The 13,622-nt window shown below is 46.0% G+C and overlaps 1 non-coding gene across 1 annotated transcript; it reads left to right on the top strand.

Annotated features, from left to right (window-relative positions):
* The first annotated feature begins 12,975 nt into the window (after positions 1–12,975).
* Positions 12,976–13,049, top strand: Trnat-ugu. Its single transcript has one exon. It is a non-coding gene; the product is annotated as a tRNA-Thr (tRNA).
* The last annotated feature ends 573 nt before the right edge of the window (positions 13,050–13,622 follow it).

The following is a 13,622-nucleotide window of genomic DNA, read 5'->3' as shown; positions in this document are numbered from 1 at the left end:
TGCCGACTCTTATTTAGACTTATTGGAAAGAGTGGCTGCGCAGAGGATTAATCCGCTTCCGCCAGTAAACGTTTCCGGTTGAAACTTCGGAGCAATACGTGGCGTAATTTGTCGTGCGCGCCGTACATCGCTGAGAGTGCGTCGATTCTGGCAACGCCCACATGTCTGACATCTCGCAAAACCATAGTAACTCCGAGGCGAGCACGAGAGGAACGTATCAGCATTAAACTCAGAATGGCTCTTTCTGGTAGTGTATGTTCATGTGCTACTGCTCCTTCCTTGTTTTAGATTTGCGACTGGTTGTGAACAACAAACCTAATAAGGCTGTAAAAGTACTGTGTCGCTGTAGCCAGTACGCTCGTCTGCTTAAAGAGCCGTCTGTAAGAGGTCCTAGAGTGGACTCAATCTGTTACTCATACTAAATGCTCCTACTCAACGAACGGTTTCTTCCTTAACGACAAGTGGCCCCCAGATCATACCTTTAGACATTACATTACTTTATGTTTTCATCGTCAAATTCTGTATTATCCGTAACGCAGAGCTTAGTTGTTTATAATCTACAACAGGTGACTACCAGTTCATCGGTACAAACACCCAAGAATACGTATATATTATAAAAGTGGATATGTGTATACCGGGTGATCAAAAAGTCAGTATAAATTTGAAAACTTAATAAACGACGGAATAATGTAGATAGAGAGGTAAAAATTGACACACATGCTTGGAATGACATGGGGTTTTATTAGAACAAAAAAAAACTAAGTTCACAAAATGTCCGACAGATGGCGCTGGACAGCCAAACGTCAGTGACTGCGCTTGACAATCGTGTATAAAAGGAGCTGTAATGAGAGAGAGAATCAGATGCGCCAGCAGTCGCAACATGTTGACGTTGCCTGAAAAGGCGCTTTTAGTGAAGCTGTATTATCAGAATGAGGAATGTGCTAGTTCAGCGTTACGATCCTATCGCCATAGGAAGGGGATTCGAACGGGTAAAGGTCCATTGACAAATGCAGCTGTGGCCAGAATGATTTCGAAGTTCGAAGCCATGGGTTGTTAAGACGATAGACCCCGTAGTGGCCGACGGAGCACAAGGCGTAATGCTGCTGAGACAGTTCAGGAAGAAATGGAGACTGTAGCGGGTTCGTCTATGCACGGGGAAGTCAGCGCTCGTGCAGTCGCACGTCGCACCGGCATTCCATATACTACTGTTTGGTTGGCACAGAGGCGTACCCTCCGATGCTATCTGTACAAAATCCATCGGCATCATGAACTGTTAGCTGGCGATTTAGTGAAGCGGAGGGCATTTGCGGTGTGGGCGTTTGAAAAGATGGCGGAAGATGACGATTGGTTGAGTAACGTGTTGTGGACCGACGAAGCTCATTTCACGCTCCGAGGGTCTGTCAACGCCCACAGCTGCAGAATTTGGGCTACCGAAAATCTTAGAACTGTCGTGGAAACTCCATTGCATGACGAGAAAGTCACGGTATGGGTTGGATTTACCGCATCTACCGTTATCGGGCCTTTTTTCATCGAGGAAATGCGTGATTCTGGTATTGAAACTGCTACCGTGACGGGTGAGAGGTACGCCGATATGTTACAGAATCGCATCATCCGCAGCCTGGCTGATAAACACCTGCTGGAACGTACGATGTTTATGCAGGATGGCGCTCCACCACAGTCGCGTGAAAGATCTCTTGCGCGCGTCGTTTGGTGATGATCGTGTGCTTGGCCTCCCGGTCGCCGGACCTCAGTCCGTGCGATTATTGGGTTTGGGGTTACCTGAAGTCGCAAGTGTATCGTGATCGACCGACATCTCTAGGGATGCAGAAAGACAACATCCGACGCCAATGCCTCACCATAACTCCGGACATGCTTTACAGTGCTGTTCACAACATTATTCCTCGCCTACAGCTATTGTTGAGGAATGATGGTGGACATATTGCGCATTTCCTGTAAAGAACATCATCTTTGCTTTGTCTTACTTTGTTATGCTAATTATTGCTATTCTGATCAGATGCAAGCGCCATCTGTCGGACATTTTTTGAACTTTTCTATTTTTTTGGTTCTAATAAAACCCCATGTCAGTCCAAGCACGTGTGTCAATTTGAACCTCTCTATCTACGTTATTCCGTGATTTATTCAGTTTTCAAATTTATACTGACGTATATAAGAAAAGACCAACAAGTTTCCATTCAAATGCCAAGTAACCTCTTGGCTATGTGTTGCTGTTTATACAGAGTGTCATCCCCTAACAGTCGCCAGACGCATTTTCTCTAGTGTTTCGGGACATATTTGCAATTTTGTTTTCGCAACGTGTAGCTGGAATCAGCTGAAGCAAACACTGCGCCCAGTGTTAATGGAAAGCGTCGGTTTGTTTGTGGTTACAAACATAACAATTTTTAAAGTGGAATTTTACATGCCCACTCTCAGAGCGGTCCAAAATTATTGTAGTACGATATTCGTTTTGCCGATATTTATGAAAAGGGACAGTAAAACACGAGTACTCCAGTAGCGCCAGCGCCGCCCTGGGCCAGGATGACTGCGGCCGCTATCCAGAAGTGTGCTGCACTGTAGCTGCTGCAGTACCGGTTATTCATCGTGTTTTACTGTCCCTGTTAACGCATATCGGTATAATGAATATCGCACTAGACTGATCTGGTAACGCTCTATCGCATGGGCACATAAAATTCCGATTTAAAAATCATTTTGTTTGGAACAGGAGACAAGCTGAAGCATTCCGTCGATGCTGCACGTCGCATGAAATATTTGACAAGCACTATTTGTTTGGGCGGACTCCAGCCACACGATGCCAAAACGAAATTGAAAATATCTGCCGAAATAGCAGAGTAAATATGCCTGACAGCTCTTAGGAGACGCAACTGGTATACAGGGTGAGTCACCTTACATTACCGCTGGATATATTTCGTAAACCACATTAAATACTGACGAATCGATTCCACAGAGCGAACGTGCGGAGAGGGGCTAGTGTAATTGGTTAATACAAACCATAAAAAAATGCGCGGAAGTATGTTTTTTAACACAAACCTACGATTTTTAAAATGGAATCCCGTTAGTTTTGTTGGCACATCTCAACATATAAACAAATACGTAATCAGTGCCGTTTGTTGCATTGTAAAATGTTAATTACATCCGGAGATATTGTAACCTAAAGTTGACGCTTGAGTACCACTCCTCCACTGTTCGATCGTGTGTATCGGAGAGCACCGAATTACGTAGGGATTCAAAGGGAACGGTGATGGACCTTAGGTACAGAAGAGACTGTAACAGCACATTACGTCCACATGCTAACACCTTTTTATTGGTCTTTTTCACTGACGCACGTGTACATTACCATGAGGGGTGAGGTACACGTACACATGTGGTTTCCGTTTTCAATTACGGAGTGGAATAGAGTGTGTCCCGACATGTCAGGCCAATAGATGTTCAATGTGGTGGCCATCATTTGCTGCACACAATTGAAATCTCTGGCGTAATGAATGTCGTACACGCCGCAGTACATCTGGTGTAATGTCCCCGCAGGCTGCCACAATACATTGTTTCATGTCCCCTGGGGTTGTAGGCGCATCACGGTACACATTCTCCTTTATCGTACACCACAGAAAGAAGTCCAGAGGTGTAAGATCAGGAGAACGGGCTGGCCAATTTATGCGTCCTCCACGTCCTATGAAACGCCCGTCGGACATCCTGTCAAGGGTCAGCCTAGTGTTAATTGCGGAATGTGCAGGTGCACCATATGCTGATACCACAAACGTCGACGCGTTTCCAGTGGGACATTTTCGAGCAACGTTGGCAGATCATTCTGTAGAAACGCGATGTATGCTGCAGCTGTTTGGGCCCCTGCAATGAAGTGAGGACCAATGAGGTGGTCGCCAATGATTCCGCACCATACATTTACAGTCCACGGTCGCTGTCGCTTTACCTGTCTGAGCCAGCGAGGATTGTCCAGGGACCAGTAATGCATGTTCCGTAGATTCACTGCCCCGTGGTTTGTGAAACCCGCTTCATCGGTAAACAGGTAGAACTGCAACGCATTCTCTGTTAATGCCCATTGACAGAATTGCACTCGATGATTAAAGTCATCACCATGTAATTGCTGATGTAGCGACACATGAAACGGGTGAGAGCGGTGACGATGCAGTATGCGCATGACACTACTTTGACTCAGTCCACCGGCTCTCGCAATGTCCCGTGTACTCATGTGTGGGTTCATGGCAACAGCAGCTAACACACCAACTGCACCCGCTTCTCTTGTGACGGGCCTGTTACGGACCCCTTTGCGTGCTACGACCATACCTGTTGCATACAGTTGGCGGTAGATGTTTTGCAATGTACGGCACGTTGGATGCTCTCTGTCCGGGTACCGTTCTGCATACATCCTGCAGCCTTCAGCTGCATTTCGTCGACGCCATAGATGAGTATCATCTCCGCCTTTTCAGAGTTCGAATACACCATGGTCACAGTTCCTACAATACTAAACTATCACAGACGTCTGGTAATACGATGTACTACAGTTGGTCTGCGTGCGGTGACGAATGCAGAATAACAATAGCACCAAGCGCTACGTGCGGACACTGCGACAGCTAGACCAAACCACAACAGTGCGCTACAGCCACACTCGTAAACACGGTCGTCATCGTAAACATGTCCCTGCAGATGCTGCTCGCCGACCGTGGCCCGTGTTTGTTACAACACGCAACTGAACGTCGGAGGTTTCAAGCGTCAACTTTAGGTTACAATATCTCTGGATGTAATTAACATTTTACAATGCAACAAACGGCACTGATTACGTATTTGTTTATATGTTCAGATGTGCTAACAAAACTAATGGGGTTCCATTTAAAAAAACGTAGGTTTGTGTTAAAAAACATACTTCCGTGCATTTTTGTATGGTTTGTATTAAACAATTACACTAGCCCCTCTCCTCGCGTTCGGTCTGTGGAATCGGTTCGTCAGTATTTGATGTGGTTTACGAAATATATCCAGCGGTAACGTTAGGTGACTCACCCTGTATACGCACTGGAGTCCTGATGGGTTGCATATACGCTGCAGCAAAGCACTCAAGCGGAAGCTTTCTCTTCGCGCCTTATACAGGGTGGTCCACTGATAGTGAACGGGCCAAATATCTCACGAAGGAAGCATTAAACGAAAAAAACTACAAAGAACGAAACTTGTCTTGCTTGAAGGGGGATAATAGATGGCGCTATGTTGGCCCGCTAGATGGCGCTGACATAGGTCAAACGGATATCAACTGCGTTTTTTAACTAGGAACCCCCATTTTTTATTACATATTCGTGTAGTACGTAAAGAAATATGAATGTTTTAGTTGGACCACTTTTTTCGCTTTGTGATAGATGGCGCTGTAATAGTCACAAACGTATAAGTACGTGGTATCGCGTAACATTCCGCCAGTGAAGACGGTATTTGCTTCGTGATACATTACCCGTGTTAAAATGGACCGTTTACCAATTGCCGAAAAGGTCGATATCGTTTTGATGTACGGCTATTGTGATCAAAATGCTCAACGGGCGTGTGCTATGTATGCTGCTCGGTATCCTGGACGACATCATCGAAGTGTCCGGACCGTTCGCCGGACAGTTACGTTATTTACGGAAACAGGGAGTGTTCAGCCACATGTGAAACGTCAACCACGACCTGCAACAAATGATGATGCCCAAGTAGGTGTTTTAGCTGCTGTCGCGGCTAATCCGCACATCGGTAGCAGAGAGAATTGGGAATCTCAAAAACGTCGGTGTTGAAAATGCTACATCAACATCGACTGCACCCGTACTATATTTCTATGCACGACTTTGAACGTCGTGTACAGTTCTGCCACTGGGCACGGGACGATGGCAGATTTTTCGCACGCGTTCTTTTTAGCTACGAAGCGTCATTCACCAACAGCGCTAACGTAAACCGGCATAATATGCACTATTGGGCAACGGAAAATCCACGATGGCTGCGACAAGTGGAACATCAGCGACCTTGGAGGGTTAATGTATGGTGCGGCATTATGGGAGTAAGGATAATTGGCCCCATTTTATCGATGGCAATCTAAATGGCGCAATGTATGCTGATTTCCTAAGTAATGTTCTACCGATGTTACTACAAGATGTTTCACTGTATGACAGAATAGCGATGTACTTCCAACGTGATGGATGTCCGGCACATAGCTCGCGAGCGGTTGAAGCGGTATTGAACAGCATATTTCATGACAGGTGGATTGTTCGTCGAAGCATCATACCATGGCCCGCATGTTCACCGTATCTGACGTCCCCGGATTTCTTTCTGTGTGGAAAGTTCAAGGATATTTGCTATCGTGATCCACCGACAACGCCTGACAACATGCGTCAGCGCATTTTCAATGCATGTGCGAACATTACGGAAGGCGAACTACTCACTGTTGAGAGAAATGTCGTTACACGTACTGTCAAATGCATTGCGGTTGATGGACATCATTTTGAGCCTTTATTGCATTGATGTGGCATTTACAGGTAATCACGTTGTAACAGCATGCATTCTCAGAAATGATAAGTTCACAAAGGTACATGTATCACATTGGAACAACCGAAATAAAATGTTAAACACACCTACGTTCTGTATTTTAATTTAAAAAACCAACCGAAATAAGATCTTCAAACGTACCTACGTTCTGTATTTTAATTTAAAAAACCTACCTGTTACCAACTGTTCGTCTAAAATTGTGAGCCATATGTTTGTGGCTATTACAGCACCATCTATCATAAAGCGAAAAAAGTGGTCCAACTAAAATCATTCATATTTCTTTACGTACTACACGAATATGTAATAAAAATGGGGGTTCCTATTTTTAAAAACGCAGTTGATATCCGTTTGACCTATGGCAGTGCCATCTAGCGGGCCAACCATACTGTCATCTGGTTTCCCCCTTCAAGCTAGACAAGTTTCGTTCTATGTAGTTTTTTCGTTTGACGCTTAGTTAGTGAGATATTTGACCCGGTCACGATCAGTGGACCACCCTGTATACGAGGGCTTTTCAGAACGTAAGGTCTGCTTTGGCGTGAAATGGAAACGATAGCGAAAATCCGATGAAGCTTTGCGTGGATGGGCAACATCTCTAGTACGCATGACGATCGCGTCATTCGCTCTTTTGAGTTTCGAGCATTCAGTGAGCACGTAAAGATACGTAGAGCAATAGTGTCTCCGGCAGAGTATGGGTGCCTACTGCGACGGCTTGCCTGATCTCATGCAACCCCACATAATGTTCCTTCTTCATGACATTTCTCAGCCGCACACTGCAGGTGTGATGAGGAAGCCCCTGCAGCGTTTTCGTTGGGAAGCGTTTGATTACCCACCATACGGCCCGGACGTAGCTCCCTCTAATGTTCATCTCTGCTCACATAATCTACTGGCTTTGAAGACAACATTTTCACACAGACAACGAACTGCAGACAAGCATAGAAAAGTCGCGGAAAGCACAGGCTGCTGCCTTCCGTGGAGAGCATACTGGAAAGTGGGTACAACGCTGCGACAGATGTGTAAGTCGGAGCAGCGACAACGTAGACAAGTAGCGGAGACGTGTATCAAACTGTTGCAATATCACATTTTTAATTTTTCACTGTGTTTTCTATTTCGCGACCGATCAGACCTCATTTTCTGAATAGCTCTCGTATATGCTTGTTCCACATCTACTTTAAACTACCGAATTCAACAAAACTTGGTACATACGAGGGTGTCCCAAAAGTACGGTTTCCTATTTTTTTAAAGTACAGAACTCTGTTTGTGTGGCAGCTGGTCACACTGTTACGAAGACTGCTTCACGCGCTGTGTGTAAACATGCGCACGCCTCGCTGATGCGCTGCCTTGGCTTGGCAGCCGTTGAGAATGGAGCTCCCGTTGGATGTTACCGCCAAGTGCGAATCGGGCGCAGTTATTCGGTTTTTGAATGCAAAGGGCACTGCGCCGATTGAAATCAATCGCCAATTGACGGAAGTGTATGGTGAGTCGTGCATGGATGTCAAAAATGTTCGTAAGTGGTGTAGAGAGTTTGCAGCTGGTCGGACCGAAATTCACGACGAACAAAGGAGCGGGAGACCCCCAATTTCTGAGGAGACAGTGTTGAAGGTGAAGATCGGCGGATCACTCTGGATGATCCCTGTACGCTGGTTCCTGAGGTTTCTGAAGCACTGCTCACACAATTTTAACAGAAACATTGAACTACCTCAAGGTGTGCGCAAGATCGGTGCCACGCATGCTGACTGAGGACCACACGCGGCATCGAGTTGATGCTTCCCGCGCATTTCTTCACCGCCTTGCTGCCGAACAGGACAACTTTCTGGACTCAATTGTCACGGGTGACGAAACCTGGGCATACCACTTTACACCTGAGACCAAGCAACAATCACGCCAGTGGCGGCATTCTTCTTCGCCAAAGCCACGGAAATTCAAACACAGTCTGCAGGTAAAGTCATGACAACCGTTTTTTGGGATCGAAAAGGAGTATTGTTGGTCGACTTTATGCCCACTAGGACCACAATTAACGCTAACAGGTACTGTGAGAATCTGAAAAAACTCAAACGGGCGATTCAGAACCGGAGAAGAGGGTTGAACCAGTGACTATCACCTGCTCCCTAAGTTAAGACGACATTTGGCCTGAAAGCGATTCAGCTCCGACGACGAGGTGAAAGAAGAGATTCATAACTTTCTGAACAGTATGGCGGCGAGCTGGTATGACAAGGGCATACAAAAACTGCCACATCGTATACAAAAATGCATCGACAGAGATGGTGATTATATCGAAAAATAGCTAAATGTTGAAGCTGTAAACTGATGTAAACCATTGTAGAAATAAACAGGTCTATGTACTTATACGAAAGTAGGAGACCTTACTTTTGAGATTGCCCTCTTATATACCACTTACGGTCTGGGAAGATCCACTGGGGGGGGGGGGGGGCAGCTTCCTCCAAAAATGGTGCGGCGGGAATGAAAAAGAAGCGCAGTTCATGAAACGCTAAGAGCCAGATTATATTCATCAATCATTTGAAAATAAGAGCACTTACCGACTTGCAACCAACTTTTCCACAACTTCGAACATTTACGGGACATCTTATCGCTAACACTCCCCGTAAAATGATGAAGGGCAACAAGTTTATCGCTTACTATGTTTTCGCTGTGCCTGCAGTAAAACTGTCGCTTAAGGCATGACCTTTTAATTCATTACTTCTTTGCTAATAATTCTATTTGCAAAATATTTTGCAGACAGAGTTCACATATACCACTGAATGTACCTGCATAAATATCATTGTACGACATACAGTTCAAGAGATCTGACGTCATGACCACTGAGATGCGTGAAAAACTGCCGCATCACGGACGACGTTTTAATTTATTACTTCTTTACTACTAACTCCATTCGCAACACGTTTTGTAGAATAGTATCTATGTATAGCACTGGATGTACTTGCGAAATTATATTATGATTCGATACTTAGGCCAGGATATAAGATGCCATAAACATCTGAGCTGCTTGAAAATGAAACTGGAGGGTGAAATTCGCTAGAGATACAGGTGAAATGAGAGTAAAAATACGTGTAAAATACGTTAAATATATGTGGAATATATAGCATGTGTACAGCGGGAAGGCCGTGGGTGAAAAACTCCCCTAAACTCCTGGCTTGATTTTAGCCAAACTTGATGCATTACTTACTATCTGGACAGCAACGTCCTAGTGAGGTGGAGTTGATAACGTGAAGAGAAAAAGGGGGGGGGAAGATGGATAGACACAGAGGGACAAGGAAGAGATCGACACAGAGATGGGAGGTTCAAAAATGGCTCTGAGCACTATGGGACTTAACTGCTGAGGTCATCAGTCCCCTCGAACTTAGAACTACTTAAACCTAACTAACATAAGGACAGCACACAAATCCATGCCCGAGGCAGGATTCGAACCTGCAACCGTAGCGGTCGCGCGGTTCCAGAGATGGGAGGAAAGGGATGTATAGAGAGAAGGAGAGGATGAAAAGGACAGAAAGAGAAGAGGAGGTGGGGGACAGAGAGAGGGGAGAGGAGGAGTTGGACAGAGAAAAGAAACAGGAGGAGATGGACGGAGACATGGGGCAGAAAGATATGGATGGAAGAGGAAGTAGGGGAAGAAGAAGTTGAACTTAGAGGAAGATGGGGGAGATACCCAAAGATGGCTGCTGCTCTTCTCTGTTTCGCGGGCTCCATGAAATTTTTTAACCCTCACGCATTCAAGCCAGTCAGAATCAGGAGCAGAATGTAGGCTTTCTCATTGGTCACTTCCTGCTCTCACTTATAGACATTCTCTAAGTTGCTGTTTCTTGATAGCAGTTTCTCTGTATCGAGAATCAGAAAATACCAGCCATTTAGGTATATTCGTTTTCGATGGCTGCTTTCAGCACATTGACTGTAGCTGGTCTTGTGCTTTAAACATTGTGCTTCGCATGCCTTACAGAAAAACTCCATAAGGGTCAAATCTGGTGAGTGGGAAAGGAACTTGGTATTGCCTCTTCGTCCTATCCATCTGTCCGGTATGTAATAGGATGACCAGAGCAGGTGACATGGTCGAGGTTGTAGGGCATGGCTGGGTAGAAGAAGATGGCTGTTTTTAGGAATCTTCCTCTTTATTGTTGGTTCTTCCAATATATTTTCCGGTAGCTCAGCCCCACCACTCGTGTCGTGGTGGAGACGTGCTGATGCGTGCAGCCCGGGGAACGTGACGCTGTGCTCAGTCAGCGGCTGCGCAGGTGGTAGGAGGTTAGCAGCACGAGGCCTGGCCTAGCTCTCCTCCTGCAGACGCTGTGGCTTGTGACAACGCTGGGAGTCGCCGGTGCAGCAGCGGGCAACGCCCTCCGCCTGCCGGTCCTCGGGTACAGCGTCACTGATGATGACGACGTAACAGCAACCGAACGCCCTATCAGTCGAACCGATGCTGACGCCACCTCTGATGCCCTTAAATAGTGCAGACCGCTGCCGAACCCGCCAGTTATGCGGCGCTGTGTTTATTAGAATGTTCTCAATGAGTTGGCCAACGCAACCGCGCCACACGCGGCCCGCGCCTGCGTAATTCTGCTAATGCTGCGTTCTGGCTGTTGGCTGCCGCGCACGTACACACATACCGAAGCTCGTTGCAAAACTGTGTCACCTGCATAACGCGCCTGCCAGCCTTCATCCGCCGTCTGCCGTGAGGCTGGCGCATCGCGCACTGAAACACACTAAATCACGATTTCGCACCGTATTTCCTAAAAACAAACCACTTGTCCTCTACAGGTAGGAGTTTGTCAGGGTAGACCTAACATCACGACGGTAGTGGGTAGGTGGTCCATCCTGGTGGAAATACCATTCTCTTTCCTGAAATGTCTCTTTGCTACATGGAATGGTGTGTAAGTTCAGGTAATTTTCTCCAGTCATCGTATGTTTAAAGAAGAAAGGTCCAATCCAATCCAAATAAAGCACGCCACACTGTAACTCCTGGTAGGTTCACATGGCGTTCCACCGTCACGTGAGGATTCTCGTCTGCCCAGTAAGTACAACTATGACGATTAATTGAACCACTTAATTTAAAAGTGACCTCATTACTTCAAACATCTGTGTATGGATTTTGTTTGTCCTGTGCCCATCTTGCCTGATACCATTAACAAAATACAATCCTGTGGCACGACAAATCTCATTCAGAGTGTAGAGTAATCTGGGATTAAAACTTTTCCATTGAACACATTTCAAAGTGTGATGGACGCTCGATTTTGGCAGCACTGTCTAAGGGGCTGCTTGCTGCACAGTCTTTCTAGGAGACTGCTGTAACATTCTCTTTCTCTTGTGGGGCCAGTGGATGATCGTGGTCTTGCGGAAGGGTTCTTCTAGACATTCTGCGCAGTTCCTTCTTCCATAAACTTATCTTGCAGGCGAGTAATTTTGAGCCGCGTTGGTGCATCTCGTTGAATTTCCTTCTGACCTGTCCTTGCACTTCTCTTGCGTTCTCAGAGTTCCAGTAACACGTCAGACTGAACTTCCTCTGCTCAAGGATCAGCCTACCGTCAAACGTTCTTCAAGCTGTCACACTTGAAAGAGGAGAAATACAAATAATTGTAGCTACGAGCTTTAAAACAGTGCACACATTGTTGGGGACGCCCTGTATATCCGATAACCCAGAAATCTTACCTTCTGGTTTTCAGGAAGGAACTATCCTGGATGCAGAGAATTTCGAATCGGTTTAAACTCAGTGTGTGTGGTATTCTGGATCACACACCAACGGAAAAAAATCACAAACCGAAAAATTATTAATGTAGAGCATTGAAATTTCGGGAATACATTCGTCTAAGAAACATATTTAGGTGACTAATTTTGCAAGATCACAGGTTAATGTAAACGCGAGATAAGCCATTGAAAATGTGAACTGCTGGTACATTAATAACCGGTGTACCCGCCAGAATGTTGAATGCAAGCATGCAAACGTGCATGCATTATGTTGTACAGGTGGCGGATGTCATTTTCTGGGATGAAGTTCCATGTCTATTGCACTTGATCGGTCAATACAGAGATGGTTAATGTTGCTTGTGGATGACACTGGATTTGTCGTCCAATGATGTCTCATATGTGATCGACTGGAGACAGATCTGATGCTGGAGCAAGCAAAGGCAACATGCCGACAATCTGTATAGCATTTTGGGTTACAACAGCGGTACGTGGCCGAGCGTCATCCTGTTAGAAAAAAATAGCCGCGCGGAGTGGTCGAGCGTTTAGAGACGCCATGTCACTGACTGCGTAGCCCCTCCCGCCGGAGGTTCGAGTCCTCCCTCGGGCATGGGTGTGCGTGTGTTGTTCTCAGGATACGTGGGCAGGAGTGGGTCGGCATATGTCTATAAGGTACAATACATATGTAGAATTGTGGACAGTTGGGAATGTGAGTCTCACGGGAAGCGTGCAAGGGATAAGTCCCTGCAGTCGCGCTATTCATCTGTGTCCTCGATGGCTCAGATGGATAGAGCGTCTGCCGTGTAAGCAGGAGATCCCGGGTTCGAGTCCCGGTCGGGGCACACATTTTCCGCAGTCCTCATCGAGGTATATCAACAACACCTGTCGGCAGCTGAGGTTTTCAGTTAGTCATCATTTACGTTAGGATAAGTTAGTTTAAGTAGCGTGTAAGTCTAGTGATCGATGACCTCAGTAGTTTGGTCCCTTAAGAACTCACACGCATTTGAACATATATTAGAAAACACCCCCTGGAATGCTTTCATGAATGGCATCACGACAAGTCGAAACACCAGAGTCATGTACAATTGTACAGTCGGGGTGTGTGGGATAACCACGAGAGTGCTTCTGCTGTAATACGAAATTGCACACCAGACAACTGGCATGCAGACAGGTTGGTTGCTGGCCCTCAACTGGCCTCCTACTTACCATCACTGGCATTGAGGTAGAACCAGCTTTCATCAGAAAACACAACAGACCTCCACCCTGCTCTCTAATTGCCTCTCACTTGACACCACTGAGGGCGCAGGTGGCTATGGTTAGGGATCAGTGGAATACACCCTACAGTATATATGTTTTTTAACCCAGACATGTTTCACTGCAGTTGTAGTACCTTCAGTGGGCTTTTATTTTATGGC

The sequence above is a fragment of the Schistocerca piceifrons genome, chromosome 4, assembly GCF_021461385.2.
Source record: "Schistocerca piceifrons isolate TAMUIC-IGC-003096 chromosome 4, iqSchPice1.1, whole genome shotgun sequence".
Taxonomy (NCBI): Eukaryota; Metazoa; Arthropoda; class Insecta; order Orthoptera; family Acrididae; genus Schistocerca; species Schistocerca piceifrons.
This window is presented reverse-complemented; position numbering and strand designations above follow the sequence as displayed.